At 33.2% G+C, this 27756-nt stretch overlaps 2 protein-coding genes across 3 annotated transcripts in view; one reads left to right on the top strand and one right to left on the bottom strand.

Annotated features, from left to right (window-relative positions):
* The window catches only part of ckd (cracked), a 65601-nt gene extending 50051 nt beyond the window's left edge, over positions 1–15550 (bottom strand). The window contains exons 1-2 of one of the 2 annotated variants that reach the window (XM_073982337.1): positions 15430–15523; positions 2729–3171 (exon numbers count right to left, since the gene is read on the bottom strand). The gene's annotated coding sequence lies outside the window, so the exon portion shown is untranslated. Of the gene's footprint in view, positions 1–2728; positions 3172–15429 lie in introns of both variants that reach the window. The other variant, XM_073982336.1, reaches the window with a different exon arrangement.
* A 116-nt stretch (positions 15551–15666) lies between these two features.
* LOC141402375 (uncharacterized) overlaps positions 15667–27756 on the top strand; it is a 34284-nt gene continuing 22194 nt past the window's right edge. The window contains exon 1 of the mRNA XM_073983428.1: positions 15667–15675. The gene's annotated coding sequence lies outside the window, so the exon portion shown is untranslated. The remainder of the gene's footprint in view (positions 15676–27756) is intronic.

The following is a 27756-nucleotide window of genomic DNA, read 5'->3' as shown; positions in this document are numbered from 1 at the left end:
ACCAAGTAACCTTTCGCAAAAATCTTCCAAATACAGTTCTCAGCAATTGTTCAGAACATTCTCAAACTCTTAAATGCTTACTTCATGTTGTTTCAGCGGTATTTTGTATCGTATCATTTACAACACGTATTTCAAACACAGTTCACACCAACAGTTTATTCTCGCATTTCGGATTTCACTACATTATTTACATTTTTATTAAATCGTCGTTGAAAAATGTACTGAAAACAACGGCATAGAGACATTTTACAACAATGACATGTTCTGAAGATTTGGGTACTACATTCTAGGGAATATTTTTCCAAAAGAAAGTATTCAGAAAAAATTAACGGTTTTGGAGATACGGTGCGAAATGTATAAAAATTGTGGAATTTTTGCATATATTTTGAAATTTAAGGCAATAAATGTAGTTTTCATTATTCTAGTTCATTATTTCTCCAAATATTTTATTCCTGTACTTTTCTACAAATTTGCTTCAGAAGTCAGAAGAAGATTCACATTGGTTTCAGAGATATAACACCGAATTTCTTTAAAAACTCAATATTTAACCATGTTTAGATAGGGCCATAAAATCCGAGCTGGATCTGACACAACAAAACCCAACTAGGGTTTATTGTCGTTTGGGTCTGTACTTTCAAAAAATCCTCAGTTCGAATTGTTTGCACAAGATCACCTTACAAATGTTGCACAGTGTTATGTCGAATGGGGAAAGAGGTTGGTGTTAGTTAACCAACAGTTTTTCACAAAAAAAAAAAAAACTATTTTCGTATTTTGAGTTTTGAGCAAGTTTGGGCCTATGTAAGACGATTCGAAACCACATTCGTTTGAATTACTACCAAACTCCTGTAATTGAAGAAAATCTTATTAAAGAAAATCAAATGTCTTTCGTTGGTAATTCCATCAGATGATAACAGCTGGACCGATTTGATTTTTTTTATGAAATGTTCGTCATAGTTCAACTTAAAAAAAATTGACCACGCCCACTTTTTTAAATATCCTGAAATTTTCAAGGAATGTAAAGGGTTGCACGCCATTGAAAATGGGCTATATGCTTTGTTGAATTTCGGGGGTGGTGGGGAACCTGCCCTATGCCCTATTTTTTAAAAACAATTTATTAGCAAAAATTACGAAAATTAATTTGCGAGACAATGGTGTTTGTGCCTCCTACCTTACTACTTATATGTTATATCTTATATCCGTTCAGTAGTTATATACTCAACGGATTTTTATGAAATTTGCAGATAATGTTGAAAATTATCCCATATTATTTTTATTTATCAATATATTTTTATAAATTTCGAAGGAGGTGCCCCTCCCTGTGCCCTTTAAATTTAAATTTAGATGAATTTTTGCTAATTTAAGAATTTGGAATGTAACATACATTTTTATTAAGCATTTAGTCTATTTCTAAGAGTTTTTCAACAGCTACTGTATGGAGTTTACTGCAATCATGAAATTATCGCCTAGTCTTAATTTGCACTTTTTACTCTCTCTCATTAATTTTGACTATTCAGTTATGCTTCTACATTGTGACGTCATTCATTGTAACCCCTCCTAATCCTTCTTATTTATTTCCTATGCCCCATTAACATTGGAGAACCTTCCAGATGAAGGATGCTAGAACAGTCTATGCATACGGAAGCAAGTATAAATACGGGGCGTAGTGGGTGGGCGATGAAGTTGTAATTCAGACCGCGACTTAAAGACGTCAGTGTAAGCTAAGTAAAGAAAAAATTGAATAGAGTAAAGCTGTGTGCTTACTAGATATAAGCTTTGTGCTTAGTAGAGAAATAAAGTCCTGCGTGGATAAAGTCAATAAAGCATTATAGAATCGAAATCCAAAACGTTTTTTTGTACAAATAGTATCGGGAAATAAAACAACGTCTACACGGGATTAAATGATGGTACAAAAAGCGTAGATCTGTCCATCAACAATGAAAAACGAAAAATATATGTATACGAGTACGTCTCAATAAGCAGAAGAATTCGATTTCAACAATTTAATATAAGAGAGATTACAGATAAAACCTGTGGATAAATTTAAAATTTTCAGCATGACAATATTTATATTTATTCCTTTTTACTCCAATGAGGAGCATAGGGCCACAAATGGACCCGAATATTTTGATCACCGTAGCTATAACAGATATTCTTGTCGGATTACTTTATTTATCCACTGTAAGGGATTATTTGACCACTATTATAATTGCTTTTGAACATTATGTACAGCCTTATATGGTGCCAACTGAACTGTAACTTGATATGTATGTATATAGTAACTTCTAGTTTTCTTCAATTCTTTAAATTTTTTTCTAACCCTGAATTTCCTCTGCGAATGTAAGCCAACTTTATTCATTAAAACCTGTTTCACATACATATGTATACTACATATTAACAAATAGAACGTACATTTGTATGTACAGACATATGCATTTTATGATGTACACTTAAATATGTTCATCCACATGCCAATGTATACTATGTGTATATTTATGTATTTTGGATCTCATGCAATATTACTTCCAACAGAGTGTGTTTGTTGTAACTGGTGAAGAGAAATAACAATAATTGCAAATATTTTTGTACACATTCATTCCTCCAAATATGATATCGCCCGTAGTGCACATGTATACAAGTCTGAATGTGTTATAAAAATCTTCATGTTTAAATAATTCATTGGGTATTCTTTGTGTGTATGTGTGGTACTATGAGTCTGTCTCTAACTTACCTTCAGATAGTTTTGTTTGAATCGATGCATAATTAAACCACCAAAAATTATAATTCACTGGCTGCTCTGCTTTTATTTACAACAGGCAAGGCAAGTAGACTGCTGAATGGATGGCTGGCTGACTGACTAGCGAATAAATGGCAGTGAAGTATGTAGTTAGTGTTGGATGTTTGTTGTCGGCAGACAATTTGGAATGTATTGATATTGTTGTTATTTGGATGAATAGGTGTTAACGTGCTGCTACAACCGGTAATGATGACACTTGCGAATGATAACTGAAGTTTACGGCGACGTTGGTTGATGGTTTTCGTATAAAATTCAGTACATATGTATGGTATCTGTTGATTGTGTTGTTTATCAATGCTTCACAATAAAATGATATGTAGGTATTTTTTCAAAGGTACTTGGAGTATTCAACATACAGACATTTGCACATCTCAACACTGCAAATATTAAAGACAGATGATATGGTATGCACATACAATAAGCGTCAATATGGAGTAAACACCAAACATGATATAATTAATTGGTTTGTAGCAATGATGTAATAATTGTTTTAAGTACAAATATTGAAGTACGTATATCGTATGTGGATACCCAGCAAAAGAAAAATAAAGAATCATTACCAATTACCAATCATTACCGCACTGAATAACTAGTTATTTTATAACCACTAAAATAACTAGTTATTCTGTGGCCAATAGAAGTTGAAAAATAAGCTAAAAATAATTTGTTATTTTTTTAGAACAGTTGAGGTGGAATTTGTTTTCAATTTCAACCCACTTAATATTTCAGTTTTATTTTGTTTTGCTTTTTGCTGGATTTGATCATGCGGACTTCTTATTTGTAGCCGAACACACTACGCACTGTGCTACGCGCCGACGCTGAGCGTGGAACACACAACCCTAGGATTCGTAGTCGGACACACACGCTATGTGTCACCGTACACTTTACTTGTAAGGAGTGTGGTAAGTAGTTTTGGCTTGATACATTACTTTGTAATGGTTTAAATAATGACCAACGGATCCGAATTTTCGCTGGGTAGTTTCATTGATCACATGGCTTGGTATGTCGCCAGGGGACATGGGTTGTATATACACCATCAAAGGGCTATACAACTTAGGTCCGCTGACTAAACCCATTTTTATTAAGTTGAGTAATACAACTCTGGTTTGAAACTATTCAAACATTTCTTCCAAACTTAGTTTAACATAATTTAATACTTCGAGTTTTATATGAATAATGGTGGCCTGTACCAAATCTTTGATTTATAAAAAACTCTGGAATCAAAGATTTGGTATAGACCACCATTACGGTACCTACAGATTCCACGTGATATCTGGCGAGCTGTGGCAATCTCTTCTAATCCTCGTAGGAGGGTCTTAATTCACCGTGCAAAACGTGGAGCTATCAATTTGCTCGTCCAGCGCTGTACCCCTCTGGGACGGAATGCCAAAGCTCATGATGAGCATTGAAGTCCCTATCACCAGACGGTTAATGCCATCTAAAAGCGAACTAATATCGGCCATATAACGCCGGGCACATCTATTCATCGGGGGTATGTACACATTAAATTACGTTAAACTAAGTTTGGAAGAAATGTTTGTCAAAGTTTGAGAGTTACACACTTGCACACTAGTGATGTAAGTACAGTGCTGCTCAAAACATTTGCAACTGGAATGACTATTTCACTTTTTATGTAGTTCTGAGGTAATTTATGGATTTGAAATGCAAATATTTTTGTAGGTTGATTGTTTATTGACCCCTTTTTAAAGATTTAAAAAAGAATTGGCAAAAATTGTACTTATTTTACAAAAATACACGAAACAAAGCTCGGACTCACTTTTGGTCCTGCTCAAAACATTTGCAACTTAGAAAATTTGATATTGTGTGATATTGTGAGTTTAGCCTTTTATTTATTATCTGGACATATCATAAAGGTATTCAGGTAACTAAATAAATTAATATATCCTTTTGATCCTGTCTCTAAGGATAATTATTAAATACAAAAGTTTTATTAGATATTTAATAGTGTAGAGTCCATTTTAGGGTCCCGGAACCTTTTATATGAATTCAGGTCACTTAAGCTGGTCGGGTCCGATAAGAACACAAAAAATATTTGCAAAAAATTGCTAGTGTTACGTGGTTATACATACGTTTAGTGGCGGTATTATCCCAAAAACCTCTCTTATATGACATCTGTGGTGTGTACGCGGTCCGATTTCGACATATTATATGTCTGGTTAGTTTTTAAATCCAATATAATTATAATATCGACCTCATGCCTCTAGTACCATATCTGTCCATAAAAATACCTCCAGGTCAATATAAAACACCATCTTCGTTTTGGGTCAACTTTTTTATAAGGGGACAAATTTGATTAATATTCGACTTGGTGATCAAGTACATTTTTTCAAGTCATATAACTCAAATATTGATTTAAGTCGATGAAAAATACTCGATTTTACAACTCCAAAATCAATTCCAAACATTTTTTGCAAACTTTATATGGAAAATTGAACTTTTCTTAGAAATTAATGTTTTCCTAAAATTTGCCCATATTGGTACACCGGTATCTATGGTATGTATCAGAGTGTTTTGTATAGATTTATCGGTGTAAACCCTTTATTTAACGTCTGTTGATGTCCTCTGAGGGATCTGATTAATAATTCGCATCATTATTTGATTATCCCCTGCAGTAGATCTAGTTGCACATTCACCTCCTTCCCATCTTATCGCAATTTTAGTACTTTTTACGCGGTATACAGCTCAATTTTAAATATTGTCATGTTTTTATATTTATTTCTGGACTGGGTTGGATCCACAATTTTCAGAAATAAACATTTTTCATATCTTTGATACAAATTTCGGACCATAACTTTTGTTTTTATTAAAAAATTAGAAATGTCTTGTTTTCCGCATACTTCTCTGTTAAAATTAAACATAGGCGGCATAGAATGTATTTCTCATGAAAGCTTTTTGCCCCCTTGTTCTGATTAAAAACCATCTTATGCCAAACAATACCACGGAGTTGCATATGTTTTGAGCAGGCTAAAACACGTGATCCTCCGACATTTCACACATTTCTCTAACATAAGTGTTAAGAACTGAATAATCATTTTAAAATCTTGAAAGCTGGGTCAATAAAGAATCAAATTGTAAAAATAAATATATTTCAAAACATAAAATGTCCTTAAAAATAGTCCAAATGTGAAATAGGCATCTGAGTTGCAAATGTTTTGAGCAGCACTGTATGTGCCGACAGTGTTATTTTGGGCCATTATCTCTTTCCTCTTTCTTTTCCCAAATTTTGTGTGGGAGGTACCCAAAGGACGGGACCAATTACCCCATATTCCAACCTGATACATGACTGGATGAAATAATACGATGAGCAATGTTTGGACCAATCAGAACTCCCCGCGAGATTCTCCGCGTCAGGTTTTCTTGGAGCTTTTAAACCATTATCACAGAAAGTATGAACAACCTCTTGAAAAAATTCAAAACCGTCCAAGAGGAGCTCTTAAACTTAACTTTTTCCGAATTTCGAACTCGATCTATATCTGCAAGGAATGATACGATGTGGGAAGGTTGGACCGAATCGATTGCTGCCTTCGAGATTTATCGTGCTCACCATTTTACAGAAAAATGTTGAGTTTTTGTAGGGGAGGTACGCGAAGGGGTGGAACGATATGACCCATCTTCGAATAGAAAATAAGGTTGGACAATATATGACGAAGTGCAAAATTTGGTTCGAATTAGTCGATCCGCTCGAGAGTTATTGTGCGCACCACTTGGGCCTCGAAGTTTTGAAAATCTCTCTCTAGAAGTGCTAAATCTATGTTATACATCAAATTAAAGGCCATTCTGTTTTGCACTGTTTTATTTAACTTGCTTTGGTGTCCGTTTAGTTCAAATCTAGTAATTAATTTTTAACACAGTTGCAGTTGACCAATCGAAACTTTGCACACTTTTCAGACTTGGATGACAAAACATGAATATGAAACCAAAACCAATATGGGTCCATTTTTTCCTATAGCCCCCTATAGCGGTACCACCCGATTTCAGGTGTTTTGAGGATTTTGTCTTCATTTTTATTCCGAATTTGCTGTAACTCCAAATTTCCAATTTAAAGTTTTTTCTACATTTTCGGCCTAAATTGAATGTAATTTGGTTATGAACTTCTCAGTAGTCAAAAATGTATTAGTAAAAAGTTAAAAAAAAAATAATTAAAAAATTAAGTGTTTTATTTAAAAATGCACTTAAAACTAGAAAGTAATTTGTCGCTTAGCCTCAATAAGTATATTCTTCCTCATGATGGAATCTCTCAAATAAACCGCTTGCATTTAAATTAAAAAATGGTGGCAAAATTAAACGACAATCGTTTTATTTGTGAGGTTTCATCATGAGAACGAATATACTTATTGAGGCTGAGCGACAAATTATTTTCTAGTTTTAAGTGCATTTATAAATAAAACACTGAAACTTACTTTTTTAATTATTTTTTATTAACATTTATTTTCAATAACAAAGTACGTAAGTATTACTTAGATAATGAAGATAATGTACCTACAAAACGTGACTAGCTGGGTACTCCTTAGTGCGAAAATGGAACAAAACAAATAAAAACGGACTTAAGTTTGATCTGCCCAAAATTTGACTACCCTCCACCATAAATTATGATGATGTTAGATGTTGTGGCTGAAATTTAAACAGTTGGGTGCGACCGTGTTGCAATGGTAAGCACGTCTGCCTTGAACCCATCAGGTCTGCGACTCGAATCCCAGGGCGGACAAAAACATCATACTTTTCAACGGTGGCAACATACCCCTCAGCGTAATGTGTTCGACATTTCCTGAGTATTCCAGCCATGTAAAACTTTTCGGTAAGTGGTGTCGTAAGACACGCCGTTCAGACTCGGCGATGAAAAGTTGGTCCCACATCATTGATCTAATATGAATCGGCGTGCACTCATTGATATGAGAGATGTCTCTCGTGTCCCTTCCGGGATTTGTATGGGAACATATGTATGTATGATGGTAGTTAGAAACTTCTTTGTCAAATTATATATAAATACAAATTTTCAGCAATTTTTGCTGTACCTCCCAAAATCGGGAGGTACCGCTATATGAAAACGTGACCTATACCGACAATTATGTTCAACGGAGACAAAATGCCAAATTTTAACCATTTCGTGGGGATAATAATGCTAAAACATTCAAAATACCAAAAATCGATAGGTACAGTTGTATGGGGGCTATATTTTAACTATTGCTAGATATATCTTGATTTAAACAAACAGACGGACGAACGGGCAGACGGACATCGTTTTATCGAATTATGCTGATCAGAGTATACATACTGTTAGATAACTAAATGTTTGCAAGCCAAAATTCTAAAATTTTTCATTTTAATTGTTAATTTATGACAACAAATTATGTAAAATGTATACTGGTTTATAAAAAAGTTTAAGAATTACCTACTGCTGTTTGGGTGACAAAAAAATGTTTGGATGTGGATGAATAGTACTGAAATCCTAATAATTTTTGAATTTTTTTTGATATTGTGCATTTTTGTGACTTTTGCCGTTAATGATGATCTACCAGTATTGAATATGATAAAGTGCAGTTATAAAAAGCCGTCATGAAAGGTGTACATACCGATAAAAAATTGAGGCCATATTAACAATAAACAAGGACGAATAGGCCACAAAAAGTAGGCACCTTCTATAATCATAATAAATCCCCAAAAATGTTTAAAATACCATAAAACATATTAAACATGAAATTAAATCTCTACTGGAGAAGCTGGAATACCGTATGTTTGGGTACTACATTCTATAATAATAATTGCTTTTAAATATTTCCTACTTTTAAATATTTCTACATAGTCATTACTATCTGCGTGAACCCGATTTCGCACAATTACAGTAGAGTCGCGATAATTCGTCTCTCGATAATTCGTAATCTTCAATAATTCGTAACAAACTGCCGGTCCCTTGAATCCATTTCCTTCGCATTTTAAACCCGCTAAATCGAAATTCTCGATAATTCGTATAAAATGGCCGGTCCGTTGGATTACGAATTATCGAGATTCTACTGTATTTGCTAAAGGATACAGAAATATCAAAAAGTTCAATAACAAAAATATACTGATAAAAACTTCTGGCCAAAATCCTAATATCAATCCTTATATCATTTTTGGGTCCATTTTAAGAAAAAAAAAAACTCGAAAAAGATCCTCCAACGACAGATCAAGATTTACTAAAAATTGGCTAAGTATTACCATTAAAGTGTAACATGTCGAGCTTTAATTTTGGGTTAAGTAAGCTCATTAAAGGTCCAATGAATGTCAAAACTGGATAGACAACTCATTAAGGAACATAACTTTGGTAATTCTCGTCATTGTTTATTGTCAATATGGTCTTATACGGTTTTTACATGTCTGAAGACCCTCCACGACGGATTTTATTATCACTGAACTTTATCTTATTCAATACTGTTAGTCCATTATTAGCTGCAAAAGTCATAAAAATACATAATGACTACAAAAATTTTCTAGAATGATTAGTTTTATAGTATTTTATTTATTTCAAATATTTATTATAATAAAAAATTACAATAAAATTATATAAAAAAATAGCACTAGCATCTAAGGCTATCGACTAAAGTTTTATAGTACTGCTCAAGGCCTATAGAAGGTCGGCCATTCAGAGTTCTGTTAACAACTTTTGACAACAAACATAATAGATTATACATTATTGTGATTTGAGTTTCTTTGTACTTTTGGATGTGGATGAATTAAATCACAATAATGTTTTTGACAACAAACATATCAATCAGGTGGGCTTAGTGTCCAACTGTATAAACTGTGGTAGTGCTTTTCCCTATGCAATACATTTATTGTCACGTCAAAGTAGTAGGTAATTCTTATTTTAGTCCGTAATTGTTATAAATTGCAATTGTATATTTCGACGGATCACCAACAGCAAGAGTTGTGAACAGAAAACCGTATAGTTTTTACATAATTTGTTGCCATAAGCGAACAATTAATATGATTTTTTTTTTACAATTTTGGCCTTTGCAATACATTTGTTGTCAAACTGTAAATACAAAATTTCAGCCATTTGTGCTAAAACCTTAAAAAATCTCAAAAATCGGGAGGTGCCGCTATATGAAAACGTGGACCTATACCGACAATTATGTTCAACGGAGACAAAATGCCAAATTTTAACCATTTCGTGGAGATAATAATGCTAAAACATTCAAAATACCAAAAATCGATAGGTACAGTTGTATGGGGGCTATATTAAATCGTGGACCCATTTTCAATACCAAACATAGAAACTATCTTAACTATTGCTAGCTATATCTTGATTTAAACAAACAGACGGACGAAAGGGCAAACGGACATCGTTTTATCGAATTATGCTGATCAGAGTATACATACTGTTAGATAACTAAATATTTGCAAGCCAAAATTCTAATTTTTTTTATTTTAATTGTTAATTTATGACAACAAATTATGTAAAATGTATACTGGGCCTCAATTCTGATTATAGAAAATGTGAAATGAAACATTTTATAAAGGAAATAAATGTCAAATGAAAAAAATATAAAGGAAATATTTTTCATTTCAAATGTTCATAGAACGAGAATCCAGCCCCTGGTTTATACAAAAGTTTAAGAATTACCTACTGCTGTTTGGGTGACAAATAAATGTTTGAATGCTATTGTCCATTTTTGCGACTTTTGCCGTTAATGATGGCCTACCAGTATTGAATATGATAAAATGCAGTTATAAAACGCTGTCATGAAAGGTGTACATACGAATAACAAATATGAGGCCATATTAACAATTAACAAGGACGAATCGGCCACAAAAAGTATGCACCTTCTACTATCATAATAAGTCCCCAAAAATGTGTAAAATACCATAAAACCTGTTACACATTAAATTAAATATCTACTGGAGAAGCTGGAATACCATATGTTTGGGTACTACATCCTATAATAATAATTACATTTAAATATTTCCTACTTTTAAATATGTCTACATAGTCATTATTATCTGCGTGAACCCGATTTCGCACAATTACAGTAGAGTCGCGATAATTCGTACCTAGATAATTCGTAATCTTCAATAATTCATAACAAACTGCAGGTCCCTTGAATCCATTTCCTTCGCATTTCAAACCCGCTAAATCGAAATTCTCGATAATTCGTAAAAATTAAAAATTGGCGAACCATTACCATTAAAGTGTAACATGTCGAGTTTTAATTTTGGGTTAACTAAGCTCATTAAAGGTCCAATGAATGTCCAAACTGGATAGACAACTCATTAAGGAACATAACTTTGGTAATTCTCCAATAAACCATAAATTTGATAATATTTACAATCATTTATTTGTCACCCACCCTGTGGTAAAGGTATTATGTGTTAGTACATTTGTATGTAACATGCCTAAGGAAAAGAGATAGACCCATAGCTCCTTCTAGGGATATGCATAGAATCACTTTCTGAGTCGATTTATGCATGTCCGTCCGTTCGCAACGTACAGGTCGCATTTATTGTTCGATTTGGCTCAAAATTGGGGAAAATTTTGTTTTTAGCCTAATGAAGAACGCTATTGCAAATCGGTTCAGATTTGGATATAGCTTCCATATATATTTTCGGCCGATTTGAAGTATTTGATGCACCAAACTCGCTGTATCTGTCCAATGTTGATGAATTTGGAATGTGTTACGGAATTAGGTCTATAAATAAATGTGCCAAATTATATCAAAATCGGTTCAGATTTGGATATAGCTCCCATATAAATTTCGGGCGATTTTTGGTATTTGGTGCACGAAAGGCGTTATAAATGTCCGATCTCAATGAAATTTGGAATGTGTGACGGAATTTGGTCTAGAAATAAGTGTGCCAAATTATATCAAAATCGGTTCAGATTTGTACGTTACATAAGTCCGATCGCAATGAAATATGGAATGAGTTACGGAATTTGGTCCAGAAATAAGTGTGCCAAATTTTATCGAAATCGGTTCGGATTTGTATATAGCTCCCATATATATTTTCGCCCGATTTAAGGTATTTGATGCACCAAAGACGCTATGTATGTCTAATTATGATGAAATTTGGAATGTGTGACGGTGTTTGGTCTAGAAATATATTTGCCAAATTATATCGTAATCTGTTCACATTTGGATTTAGCTCCCATATAGATTTTATCTATTCACAGTAGTGTAGGGTATCATAATAAATATATAAATCGGAAAAAACTTGGTATATTTTGACAGAATATTGTTTTGAAGATCTCTTGCTATTGATCCTCAAAACAATATTCTGTCAAAGATTTGCACAACAATTAATATGAAAATGTATACATGTTTGAGTTTTTTGCAAACATTTAGTTGTATATACTGTATACAATTAATAGGGTCTCCGATGAATATTTCAATGTGTTAAAAACGGAATGATAAAGTTATTATACCCTCTATCTTATGGTGGAGGCTACAAAAACCCCTATGACAATTTTTTTAATACCTTTTCTATGCTTAGGGTAGGTGAGGCATGTGGGAACTCTTTAACACTCAACACCCTCTCGAGCGGAAAATCTACGAACAAGTGGAAAAATTTAACAACCAACAGACTTTATTAGAAAGTGATTCGTTTTAGAAACGAATATTTGTTGTCTACTTGTTAGGCACTCATAGTGTGCAGCGACCTAACTATTAAAAAAACACTTGTGTAGGTGATAACCACTGTGAATTCAAATTTAGTTGGTAGAGAATTGATTTTGACTTGTTACCATTTATTGTGTGGTAATAATTGCGATTGAATCGACGAAGACTGGGAAGGGGACTGTGGTGGGTGGATGGCAAGGCAGAAATAATTAACTCAACCATTATGAGTGTATCACCGTTCTGCACTGTTTTATAGTCACTTCAATTCATCCATATGTATATGTATGTATGAGTATATATGTAGACTTACTCACATGCATACAAATCATACTCGCGGCTTGCACGTTAAAAAAAATGTTCGGAAACAGTGTCAAGCACAATTAGAGCCGTCTCTAAAAAACAAAGCCTCGATTGGCGTTATTTGCCCTCTTTTATTATGTAAGGAAGACTTCGACAATTAAAGCTACCTACAATCGGAATCCTTGATCAGTGTTCTTGCGAATATCCCAGAAGGGACAAGGGACGTCTTCCCCAATATCAAAAATTGTGTAGCCTTAGGGGCCAAATACATTCGGTCCGTTGAGTGTCGTTTAACGCAAAATCAACATCAAAAACAACAACCACATGAAAAAAATGTAAGTGATGCCTAGTTGTTTCTTGAAGTTTTCATGTGGTTGTTGCGGTTCTCAGCGGACCGTATGTACCGAGGCCTTTACTCTGTGTAAGGCTCAAGGATTTTTGACTTCCTTCTTATCGTCGAGAGATTTACATGATAGAAACACTCAGGCATGTCACCACCATTGAGGACTTTCGATCACACTCCATGGTGTAATTCCATGAATAACATGACATACATACAGTATGCAAAGTTCATATTCGTACACCTCTAGAAAATGAATAAAATCGTTATTAAAATGCTCATCTGAAGAAATTGATGGAAATTACTACAAAGAAACAAGATTTAAAAATATCAAAACTAATTTTTAAGGTATAGATAGATGGCGCCAACGTGGGTGGCAAAGTTCGTATTCGTACACCTTGAAGAACTATATATATGTAGTATTTAAGGATTTTTTAAGCGTAATACCACTTTATTTTGTTTTTTTCGTCTCTCAGAATGCTTCTTCTGTAGAAAAATGTAAAAATAACGATATTTTTATTGAAAAAATTGCATGAATAAAAAGTCGGACAAACATTCGAAATACTTAAGAAAAATGTGATAGATATGATTAACTATGGCATTTTTTCCCGAATTTTGGACGAAAATAGCCACTTGCAGTTCTTCCGCAACAATATTCGAGGTCTCATATGCAAATAAATGTTGCCAACGTTTGGAAATGCAACGAAACGCAATTCGGGCTAAGGCAACGTAAAGACATACTCGTATTTGGTTTCTAAGTCGTAAAAATCGCAAATTTCGTTGTAAATTTGGTCTAAAATTTATTGTAATTTTAAAATACAGTTTTGAAAATCATGTTATGTCAAGACATATCGGAAATAACGAGGAATAACAAATTATTAAGGATGAAAATTTCCTCGATAATCATTGTTTTCAATGTTCGTCCGACCTTTTATTCATGCAGAATTTTCAATAAAAATATCGTTATTTTTACATTTTTTTATATCACAGACATTCCAAAAGGCGAAAAGAACAAAAATTATTGATATTTTGCTTAAAAATTCCTTAAATACCACATATATAGAGTGATTCTAGGTGTAAGAATACGAACTTTGCATCCAGCGCCGTCCATACCTAAATGACGGAATAAATAAAAACTTAGTTTTGATATTTTTAAATCTTTCTTCTTCACAGTAATTCCATCAATTGTTTTATATTTGCATAAAAAATGTTGAATAAATAACGATTTTATTATTTTTTTAGGGGTGTACGAATATGAACTTTGCATACTGTATATTAAAACATCTTGAGCAGGTACTTTGCATCAACTTTGGATTTCATTTATTAAATTTACTTTTTTGTAGCGACAAGAAATTAAATACATCTCACTTGTTTAGTGAAATTATAATGGACTTTTCTATCATTATCGTAAAATACGTTTATATTTCCTGCTGCACCGCGCGTCTCGCTCAAAAAATGACGGTGGTTCAAACAAAACATCACATTGTCAGCTGTGGGAATTCCGCCCGGGCAAAATGTTAGCCACACCGGTTGATATCAGCGAATTCTCCACTCTTTACTCCGTAGATGTTCATGGGAACTAATTTATGTATGTATATTATTAATGTTTATACTATTATGTGCTTGATTTGTTGGCAGCATCTTTATAAATGTGTCACTGAAACAAATTGTCATTAATTATGACCTTATTACTGTTCACAAATTACAATTATGACAATCTTCTCGTAAATTCTTTTTTATGGTAGTTAGCAGTATAAACATTTTTACTCGTATTCATGTAATAATTTTTCAAAATTATAGGTAGTTGATTATTTTTGCACAACACTGTAAATACATTTTTATGCTGTATTATTTAACATTTCGTAAATAAACTTGTTTGTTTTTCTCTTTTGTTGTTGATTTTATTTCTTTTAATTTCTGTGATATGAATGATTTTATGGAAAGAATTTGCATCTGCTCAGCATTCAACAGGTCTAGAGCGCGATTCATTTAGCAATTTGTATGCGAGCCTTTTAGACTGCCACCACAAGTTTATTCTACACAACTACTGGGCCTTGAGGAAATACAAACACAACCCGTTCTTCATTTTGCAAACATGGACTCATCATCCAGATCAACATTCGTGAACAATGGAACGAATTAAACGCATTCGATGCAAACACAAGTAACAAGAGGTTTTTTCTTCATTTTTAATTGCACAATCTTTCCAGTCGGATACTGTGGAAGTGCGCAAAACCAACGGGCAAGGAAAATGTTTCGACCGTATAAAGAAAATTGGAAAAAAGATATAAATCGCAGTAAATTAAAAATAATTGTGACATTCGCCACTGATACGGATTTCACGGGGAGTTAAAGCGCAAAACTTCGCTTCGATTGCTTACTTTACTCAAATCACTTCTGGCCGAAATACGGATTTACGAATCTGCAAACAAATATAACCGACAAACCAATCGAACAACAAGTCAATCTGCGACTAAAGATGGTATTTTTCGCACCGACATCTGATCCGCAGAAACACATAAGTAAACCTGATGTCGCCGTCGACGCTGACGTCGTGGCTAACAGTTCGATGCATGGTGTTTTTTAAATGGCAAACGAGTATAAGAAGTTAACAAAGGCAAAAGCAGGTAAGACACAGCTACTGCGACAGACGACAGCTACAGCAAGTTTCAAAATACTCAAATGGAAGCGTTTTTACGGGGAGAGACAATGAGGTGGTGGCGGTCGTGCGGTGGCGCAGGGAAAAAAGAAACAGAGATTGTAGTTCGATCGATAGTGGCAAATACTGTTTTGACTTCGATACAGAGAGCCAAGAGTGTCAGCACAACATATGAAGGTTCCGCACAAACAAATATCGAAAATCCAGACTGTTTATTTTCGACTGACCCACCATATATACATACATACATACATATGTATGTCCACAGTTACATACAATGTACACACGTTTCAAATTCCTACAAAACTATGAATGGGAACGTTTAGTGAATTACAAGCATTGTACATACACACGTTTATATTGTAACTTTGTACGAGTATGTACATTTAGTAACATACATATCTCCGTAAGGACGGATGTAGCGTGTACGAATTATTCAACAAAGGGAGAATGGCTAGTTTGTCGTCGTCGTTGTTGTTGGTATTCGCTTAACAGAAGTAAATGAATAAAACTGATGTACGTGTTCGAATTACTTTTATGCGCTACGTTGTGACGTAGTGCAAATTATAAAATATGCACCTCCTGACAAATTGTCGGTGTCATGCTTAAGTGTTCCATACGCCATTTGCCTGATTCGAGAAAAACTCAAGTTAATGTTTGAGTCTATAAATTCTAAAAGTGGTGCAATAATTCAATACTTTAAAAGCACAATTCTAATTAACTAAACTCAAAGAATATATCAGAAGTTGATTTTAGTAAGATATCTGTTATAGTCTAGAAGTTATGGCCAATTTTTACAATTGCAAAAAATTGCTGATTTGTTCCATGGGTTCTTTTTTCGTGTTTTTGGCAGTTTGCTTCAAATGGAACACGTTATGTCACATTTCACCAAACCAACTTTTTGTCAATTGTTACTGAGAACTGGAAATTCAGGGGGTTAAATAAAACAGTGGTATGAGAAAGAAATACATTGGATATTTTTTTTAAATGTTTCCTTTACATTTATTTATTGTCACTTTGAAGAATCGCGATTTTTTGTTTAGTTTAATGTATATGTTTTGTGTTAGAACGAGGGGTTAAAATTAAGCGAAAATAAATTTAGTTGCATATAACAGTACAATATTTAAAAATATTTAGATTTTAAAAACTATTATTCTTCAGTTTTTAAACCAAGTCCTTTAAAACAATTTGTTCTATAAGACACATTATTCGCAACTTGAAAAAATTGGGCAATTTTTTGTTCCAAACGCTATCATTTTTGCTGCGGAACAATTCGTTTTTGTCTCTTTTTGTTCCATAAGGCAAACGATATGGAACTAAGAAGTTCAAAGTTGTTTTGTTCCATACGCCATGCTTTATGGATATGGAACAAATTGATAAATTTTTCGGTGTCGCAAGGCGGATATGGAACATATTGGCATCTGAATATCTCAGAATTTATAAGAGATAGAGGATAACCGACTAAAAAAATCTGAAAGAGCATGTTTCAAAACCTTGTAAGGTATATATATCTCAAAATGTCAAAAATGGCGTATGGAACACTTAAGCATGACACCGACGAAATGCTTAGCCGGTTACCTATTCGTAACCATTCAATCGTCGATTGTTAATACTTCGAATAAAAATACATAAGTATCTGCATTGTACCCAGTTGTTCAAGAAATAGCCATTGTCTACTTTGACAAAGTTATCTAACTAGTTACTCATTGATCCTAGTTACTTTACACCCAAAAATGGCACACAAAAGAGCCTATAGCCTGCTTTTGTCACTGCAAATGGGCTTCCCTGCCTATCATGTCAATTCACTAGTTACAGGTAATGCGACGTGTAATATATTGACTATTTTATAGACTACCGATGGATAGTGTAATCAACAATGTTTCTTGTAATCTCTTTTCAACATTATTTCTTTTCTTAATAAAAAATTGTTTATTCATAATTAAAAACGTATTTTGATGCGTTTGTTGTGCAAAAATTGAAGATGTAAAAAGAGAACGTGTTACGAACTAAATCATAACAAGTAAGAAAAGCGTTAAGTTCGGTCGGGCCAAACTTTTTATACCCTCCACCACAAATTTTCGGTGGATTAATGTGGCCACTACCTTCAAAATACCGAAATTCGGAAGGTACCGTTCTATGGGGGCTATATGATGGCGTGGACCTTTACCTACAAATTTCTGGGGGAAAGTTTTATACGCCTAAAGAAGACTAAATACCAAATTTCAGCCATATCGGTGTGATAATGAGGCTAAAACGTTTAAAACATCGAAAATCGGGAGATATTGTATTATGGGGGCTATATCAACACGTGGACCTATATAAACATTTTATGGTAGAAATGTTTCTTAGCCTCTGGAAACACAAAATACAAAGTTACAACCGATTCTTTGATCAAATGGGTCTAATACATTCAAAATATATTAAAATGACGCGTACTTTATAAGGGGTCTTATGTGGGGACTATACCAAAACGTGGACCTATATAACCCAACTTTGGTAGGAATATTTTTTGGCCTCTGGAGACACAAAGTACCAAATTACAACCAATTCAGTGGTAAAATGGGCCAAATATCTTAAGAATTCCTTAAAACGACGACGCGTCACGCGTCATTTTGTATGGGGGCTATACGAAAGCGTGGGCCTACATAGCCCGCTTTCAATACCAAAAGTCCTACGTAAATATAACATATTTTCCCAAAATTTCATCAACCTACGTCAATCCGTTCGGACGCTAGAGTGATTTCCACAGACGGACAGACGGACAGACGGACGGACATGGCTATATCGATGTAGAATTGCACGCTGATCAAGAATATATATACTTTGTGGGGTCTACAATGATTATTTCGAGTAGTTACAAACGTAGTGACAAACTTAATATACCCTCATCCTATGGTGGAGGGTATAAAAAGGATTAATAATTTAAGAAGAATATTTTTAATAAATCGGTGGTATTGATACATATCTTAACCAGTGTTCGAAAATAAACACTATACTATCGTACCGTACCGTTCTGTACCGTACCATGGTGGATAGGTACACTACGATAGTGTACCGCTCCGGAGCACAAACCCTAAAAAATATTTTAGTGATACTGTACCGGAACACAACGATAACCGTAGTGTACCGCATGCCGGAGCACTAAAAATCGTAGTGTTCCGACTGCGGAGCACTAAAGATCGTAGTGTTCCGACTGCGGAGCACTAAAAATTTTAGTGCACCACGTGTTGGAACACTAAAAAATAACAAAAGAATTATATTTTCTTAGGAAAATGAAATATTTGGTTAAATTTGATGAAAAAAAATTAAGATAAACTGTTACATCCATATATGTTTACATTAGTTAAACACGTTACAAAATTTGGTCAAAAATATGAAAATAAAATAATATTTAGTTCTTGTGGAATAAAGCACAAAAATCGTCGTGTTCCGACTGCCGGACCACTAAAAATCGTTTTGTACCCCGTTTTGAAACTATAAGGTATATATATATATATATATATATATATATATATATATATATATATATATATATATATTCAATAAATAAAAATTAAAAGAAAATGTGAAAAACATCTGATTTGGTTTTTGGACAATGGAACACTAAAAATCGTAGTGTGACTAAAAATCGTAGCGTACCACGAGCCAAAATGCTAAAAATAACGTTAAGGTAATCGTCTGTTTATTATAATTTATGAGGGAAATTAAATATTTTATCTTTTTAGGATAAATAAATACATATACATAAATAAAAATTATAAGTAAATGTGTAAAATATCTGATTTGATTTTTGGACAATGGAGCACTAAAAATCGTAGTGTTCCGACTGTCGGAACACTAAAAATCGTAGCGTACCACGAGCCAAAATGCTAAAAATAACGTTAAGGTAATCGTCTGTTTATTATAATTTAAGAGGGAAATTAAATATTTTATGTTTTAGGGTAAATAAATACATATTAATAAATAAAAATTATAAGTAAATGTGTAAAATATCTGATTTGATTTTTGGACAATGGAGCACTAAAAATCGTAGTGTTCCGACTGTGGAGCACTAACAATTTTAGTGTTCCGACTGCGGAGCACTAAAAGTTTTAGTGTTCCGACTGCCGGATCACTAAAAATCATAGTGCACCACGTGTTGGAACACTAAAAAATAATAAATGTATTATTTTTTCTTAGGAAAATTAAATATTTGGTTAAATTTGATCAAATAAAAATTAAGACAAACTGTTACATCCATGTATGTTTAAATTAGTTAAACACATTGCGAAATTTGGTCAAAATTATGAAAAACAATATTTAGTTTTTTGTGGAATGAAGCATAAAGATCGTCGTGCCGGAGCACTAAAAATCGTTTTGTACCACGTTTTGAAACTATAAGGTAATGAACCATACATGAATTTTTTATGATTTCGGAGGAAATTGAATATTTATATATATTTTTGTAATAAATAAAAATTAAAAGAAAATGTGAAAAACATCTCATTTGGTTTTTGGACAATGGAGCACTAAAAATCGTAGTGTTCGTCTGCGGAACACTAAAAATCGTAGTGTTCCGACTTTCGGAGCACTAAAAATCCTAGCGTACCACGAGCCGAAACGCTAAAAATAACGTTGAGGTAATCGTCTGTTTATTATGATTTATGAGGATAATTAAATATTTTATGTTTTTAGGGTAAATAATTACATATTAATAAATAAATATTATAAGTAAATGTGAAAAACATCTGATTTGATTTTTAGACAATGGAGCACTAAATTGTATTATTCGACTGTGGAGCACTAAAAATGTTAGTGCTCTGATTTGGTTTTTGGACAATGGAGCACTAAAAATCGTAGTGTTCCGACTGTCGGAGCACTAAAAATCGTAGCGTACCACGAGCCGAAACACTAATAATAATGTTAAGATAATCGTCTGTTTATTATGTGTTTATTAAATATTTTATGTTTTTAGAATAAATAAATATGTATTTATTTATTATTTAATAAATTATTTATTAAATTATTATTTAATAAACAAAAATTAGAAGAAAATGTGTAAAACATCTGATTTTAGACAATGGAGCACCAAAAATCGTAGTGTTCGACTGTAGAGCACTACAAATCGTACGATAGTGTACCGCTCCGGAGCACAAACCCTAAAAAATATTTTAGTGATACTGTACCGGAACACAACGATAACCGTAGTGTACCGCATGCCGGAGCACTAAAAATCGTAGTGTTCCGACTGCGGAGCACTAAAGATCGTAGTGTTCCGACTGCGGAGCACTAAAAATTTTAGTGCACCACGTGTTGGAACACTAAAAAATAACAAAAGAATTATATTTTCTTAGGAAAATGAAATATTTGGTTAAATTTGATGAAAAAAAATTAAGATAAACTGTTACATCCATATATGTTTACATTAGTTAAACACGTTACAAAATTTGGTCAAAAATATGAAAATAAAATAATATTTAGTTCTTGTGGAATAAAGCACAAAAATCGTCGTGTTCCGACTGCCGGACCACTAAAAATCGTTTTGTACCCCGTTTTGAAACTATAAGGTATATATATATATATATATATATATATATATATATATATATATATATATATATATATATATATATATATATTCAATAAATAAAAATTAAAAGAAAATGTGAAAAACATCTGATTTGGTTTTTGGACAATGGAACACTAAAAATCGTAGTGTGACTAAAAATCGTAGCGTACCACGAGCCAAAATGCTAAAAATAACGTTAAGGTAATCGTCTGTTTATTATAATTTATGAGGGAAATTAAATATTTTATCTTTTTAGGATAAATAAATACATATACATAAATAAAAATTATAAGTAAATGTGTAAAATATCTGATTTGATTTTTGGACAATGGAGCACTAAAAATCGTAGTGTTCCGACTGTCGGAACACTAAAAATCGTAGCGTACCACGAGCCAAAATGCTAAAAATAACGTTAAGGTAATCGTCTGTTTATTATAATTTAAGAGGGAAATTAAATATTTTATGTTTTAGGGTAAATAAATACATATTAATAAATAAAAATTATAAGTAAATGTGTAAAATATCTGATTTGATTTTTGGACAATGGAGCACTAAAAATCGTAGTGTTCCGACTGTGGAGCACTAACAATTTTAGTGTTCCGACTGCGGAGCACTAAAAGTTTTAGTGTTCCGACTGCCGGATCACTAAAAATCATAGTGCACCACGTGTTGGAACACTAAAAAATAATAAATGTATTATTTTTTCTTAGGAAAATTAAATATTTGGTTAAATTTGATCAAATAAAAATTAAGACAAACTGTTACATCCATATATGTTTACATTAGTTAAACACGTTACAAAATTTGGTCAAAAATATGAAAATAAAATAATATTTAGTTCTTGTGGAATAAAGCACAAAAATCGTCGTGTTCCGACTGCCGGACCACTAAAAATCGTTTTGTACCCCGTTTTGAAACTATAAGGTATATATATATATATATATATATTCAATAAATAAAAATTAAAAGAAAATGTGAAAAACATCTCATTTGGTTTTTGGACAATGGAGCACTAAAAATCGTAGTGTTCGTCTGCGGAACACTAAAAATCGTAGTGTTCCGACTTTCGGAGCACTAAAAATCCTAGCGTACCACGAGCCGAAACGCTAAAAATAACGTTGAGGTAATCGTCTGTTTATTATGATTTATGAGGGAAATTAAATATTTTATGTTTTTAGGGTAAATAATTACATATTAATAAATAAATATTATAAGTAAATGTGAAAAACATCTGATTTGATTTTTAGACAATGGAGCACTAAATTGTATTATTCGACTGTGGAGCACTAAAAATGTTAGTGCTCTGATTTGGTTTTTGGACAATGGAGCACTAAAAATCGTAGTGTTCCGACTGTCGGAGCACTAAAAATCGTAGCGTACCACGATTATTATTTAATAAATTATTTATTAAATTATTATTTAATAAACAAAAATTAGAAGAAAATGTGTAAAACATCTGATTTTAGACAATGGAGCACCAAAAATCGTAGTGTTCGACTGTAGAGCACTACAAATCGTAGTGTTCCTACTGCCGGAACACTAACAATTTTAGTGTTCCGACTGCGGGATCACTAAAAATCGTAGTGTACCACGTGTTGGAACACTAAAAAATAACAAAGGACTTATGTTTTCTTAGGAAAATGAAATATTTTGTTAAATTTGATTAATAAAAATGAAGCTGAAATGTTACATGCATGTTTGATTTGGTTTTTGGACAATGGAGCACTAAAAATCGTAGCGTACCACGAGCCGAAACACTAATAATAATGTTAGGATAATCGTCTGTTTATTATGTGTTTATTAAATATTTTATGTTTTTAGGATAAATAAATACATATTAATAAATAAAAATTAGAAGTAAATGTGTAAAATATCTGATTTGATTTTTGGACAATGGAGCACTAAATCGTAGTATTCGACTGTGGAGCACTAAAAATCTTAGTGTTCCTACTGCCGGATCACTAAAAATCGTAGTGTGCCGACTGCCGGATAACTAATAATCGTAGTGTACCACGTGCAATACAATAAGGTAATGTACCACACGTGAGTTTATTATAATTCGTGAGGAAAATTTAATATTTTATGTTTTTTTTTTTTAATAAATACAAATTAAGAAATGAAAATTAGTAGGAAATGTGAAAAACATCTGACTGGTTTTTGGACAATGGAGCAGTAACAATTTTACTGTTCGACGTTTAGGTAATCATCTGTTTATTATGATTTATGAGGAAAATTAAATATTTGATGGCTTTTGGGTCAAGTAAAAATTAATAAATACAAATTAAGATGAGCATGTTATATCCATGTACATAAAATTAGTTACAAAATTTGAGAACGTTAGTAGAAAATATGACAAGATGTATGCGGTACAAATTTTTATAAAATACTATTTTTTACATTTTTTGTTACATATAATCTAAAATATTACACGTTACTGTGGTTGCACATTTAGACGCTCAATATATACGTATCAGAATAACAATACTTAGTGTCATAAAGATTATTTGTATTCCTGATCTTCATGAATTACTTAATTTTTTTAATGTGAACAAAAGAAATAAGGAACGGAAAATATTGATAACAACCCAATGTTTGCGGAAATTGTACCTGTAACTTTTTGTACCAAAAACAAAATTCCTCAGTGAATGCAGTTTAAGAAAGTATGTGGATTTTCCCAAGTAGACTTGTACGTTTGAAGACACTTATTATTTTGGGGAAATTGTACCTGTTGATATTTGTACAACAAACAATATCACTCAATGAGAATGTGCTGATTTTCCGCAAGTAGGATTGTACATTTAAAGTCAACATTATGATTTCGGGATAAATACAACCACACACTTATTATTTTGGGGAAATTGTACCTGTTGTCATTTGTACAAGAAACAATATTCATCAATTAATGATGATGATTTTTTTTCTAATTTTCTACTAAAGCTTTCAACGTTTGTAACTAATTTAAAACACGTGCATTTTATTTATTAATTTTTATTTTTAATTTTTTCTCGTCCCACAACCCATAACATATTTAATTTTCCTCAGAAATTATAATTAACAGCGTTCCGATTTTTAGAGACCCGCAGTCGGAACACTACGATTTTTAGTGCTCCGCAGCTGAACACTACGATTTTTATTGCTCTATTGTTTCGATTTTTAGAGATCCGACAGTCGGAACACTACGATTTTTAGTGATCCGGCAGTCGGAACACTTCGATCTTTAGTGCTCCGCAGCCGAAAACTACGATTTTTATTGTTCCATTGTTTCGATTTTTAGAGATCCGGCAGTCGGAACACTACGATTTTTAGTGATCCGTCAGTCGGAACACTACGATTTTTAGTATTCCGCAGCCGAACACTACGATTTTTATTGTTCCATTGTTTCGATTTTTAGAGATCCGGCAGTCGGAACACTAAAATTTTTAGTGATCCGGCAGTCGGAACACTACGATTTTTAGTGATCCGGCAGTCGGAACACTACGATTTTTAGTACTCCGCAGCCGAACACTACGATTTTTATTGTTCCATTGTTTCGATTTTTAGAGATCCGGCAGTCGGAACACTAAAATTTTTAGTGATCCGGCAGTCGGAACACTACGATTTTTAGTGATCCGGCAGTCGGAACACTACGATTTTTAGTACTCCGCAACCGAACACTACGATTTTTATTGTTCCATTGTTTCGATTTTTAGAGATCCGGCAGTCGGAACACTAAAATTTTTAGTGATCCGGCAGTCGATTTTTAGAGATCCGGGAGTCGGAACACTAAAATTTTTAGTGATCCGGCAGTCGGAACACTACGATTTTTAGTGCTCCGCAGCCGAACACTACGATTTTTATTGATCCATTGTCCAAAAATCAAATCAGGCGTTTTTCACGTGTTCTATTAAAATTCATTTTTTAATTTGTAATTATTAAAAAAATTATAAAATATTTAATTTTCCTCACAAATCATAATAAACTCATGTATCCACAGTCAGAACACTACAATTTGTAGTGCGCCATTGTACAACAACCGAATCAATGTTTTTCATATTTTCTACTTAAGTTCTCAACGTTATTCATTAATATGTATACACACATGGATTTAAGAGGTGTATCTGAGTTTTTATATCCTAATTTGTGCTTATCTCAAAAATTATAAATATTTAATTTTTTGAAATTTTGCCTGTTAGGGCGAAGATCATTTTTTTAATGATTTTATTAATTTTCTCGTTTAGAGTTAAGCTTAATGATCTGAAATTATTTGCAAGTGAAAAAGGAAAGCCATGGACTCGAACCCACATAGTCACCAAATTACGTTACCTGGTTTCATTGGTGGTAAAGCAAATCTTCGGACGTATCGACTATGTAATGGCTTCTCTGTCCTAGAACTTATCGTTTTTCAAATGCAAATGTGTTTTTATACCTTAACGGATATTTGGCCGTTTTGAAATGTATTTTCTTCACAACAACCGCTTTTTGCGATGCCTTTGAAGTTATGAGTTTTGGCTTTGAACGCTAACACGCCGTGACAACATTTTTTTGATATGTTTTCAAGGACGTGGGTTCAAATCCCAGCCGGGCTCAGCCTATTTTTTATTTTTTGAAATTTTGCCTGTTAGGGCGAAGATCATTTTTTTAATGATTTTATTAATTTTCTCGTTTAGAGTTAAGCTTAATGATCTGAAATTATTTGCAATGAAACCAGGTAACGTAATTTGGTGACTATGTGGGTTCGAGTCCATGGCTTTCCTTTTTCACTTGCAAATAATTTCAGATCATTAAGCTTAACTCTAAACGAGAAAATTAATAAAATCATTAAAAAAATGATCTTCGCCCTAACAGGCAAAATTTCAAAAAATAAAAAATAGGCTGAGCCCGGCTGGGATTTGAACCCACGTCCTTGAAAACATATCAAAAAAATGTTGTCACGGCGTGTTAGCGTTCAAAGCCAAAACTCATAACTTCAAAGGCATCGCAAAAAGCGGTTGTTGTGAAGAAAATACATTTCAAAACGGCCAAATATCCGTTAATGTATAAAAACACATTTGCATTTGAAAAACGATAAGTTCTAGGACAGAGAAGCCATTACATAGTCGATACGTCCGAAGATTTGCTTTACCACCAATGAAACCAGGTAACGTAATTTGGTGACTATGTGGGTTCGAGTCCATGGCTTTCCTTTTTCACTTGCAAATAATTTCAGATCATTAAGCTTAACTCTAAACGAGAAAATTAATAAAATCATTAAAAAAATGATCTTCGCCCTAACAGGCAAAATTTCAAAAAATAAAAAATAGGCTGAGCCCGGCTGGGATTTGAACCCACGTCCTTGAAAACATATCAAAAAAATGTTGTCACGGCGTGTTAGCGTTCAAAGCCAAAACTCATAACTTCAAAGGCATCGCAAAAAGCGGTTGTTGTGAAGAAAATACATTTCAAAACGGCCAAATATCCGTTAATGTATAAAAACACATTTGCATTTGAAAAACGATAAGTTCTAGGACAGAGAAGCCATTACATAGTCGATACGTCCGAAGATTTGCTTTACCACCAATGAAACCAGGTAACGTAATTTGGTGACTATGTGGGTTCGAGTCCATGGCTTTCCTTTTTCACTTGCAAATAATTTCAGATCATTAAGCTTAACTCTAAACGAGAAAATTAATAAAATCATTAAAAAAATGATCTTCGCCCTAACAGGCAAAATTTCAAAAAATAAAAAATAGGCTGAGCCCGGCTGGGATTTGAACCCACGTCCTTGAAAACATATCAAAAAAATGTTGTCACGGCGTGTTAGCGTTCAAAGCCAAAACTCATAACTTCAAAGGCATCGCAAAAAGCGGTTGTTGTGAAGAAAATACATTTCAAAACGGCCAAATATCCGTTAATGTATAAAAACACATTTGCATTTGAAAAACGATAAGTTCTAGGACAGAGAAGCCATTACATAGTCGATACGTCCGAAGATTTGCTTTACCACCAATGAAACCAGGTAACGTAATTTGGTGACTATGTGGGTTCGAGTCCATGGCTTTCCTTTTTCACTTGCAAATAATTTCAGATCATTAAGCTTAACTCTAAACGAGAAAATTAATAAAATATAAATATTTAATTTTCCTCGCAAATCATAATAAACTCGTGTGTGGTACAGTATCATTACGTTATTTTTTAGTGTTCCGACTGCGGAACCCTACGATTTTTAGTGCTCCGACTGCGGAGCACTACGATTTTTAGTGTTCCGACTGCGGAGCACTACGATTTTTAGTGCTCCGACTGCGGAGCACAACGATTTTTAGTGTTCCGACTGCGGTACCCAACGTTTTTAGTGTACCAAAATGTGGTACACTACGTTTTTCGTTGTGCTCCGGAACAGTATCACTAAAATATTTTTTAGTGTTTGTGCTCCGGAACACTAACGCTAAAAATATTTTAGTGATACTGTTCTCGGAGCGGTACACTATGTTAGTGTACTGTTTATTTTCGAACTCTGATCTTAACACAATTAACTATCGCTTCATT

This window comes from Musca autumnalis, unplaced genomic scaffold (assembly GCF_047663935.1).
Source record: "Musca autumnalis isolate F117 unplaced genomic scaffold, ASM4766393v1 scaffold_4, whole genome shotgun sequence".
NCBI classification, from domain to species: Eukaryota; Metazoa; Arthropoda; class Insecta; order Diptera; family Muscidae; genus Musca; species Musca autumnalis.
Note: the sequence above shows the minus strand (reverse complement) of the source record. Positions and strands in the feature narration are given on the sequence as shown.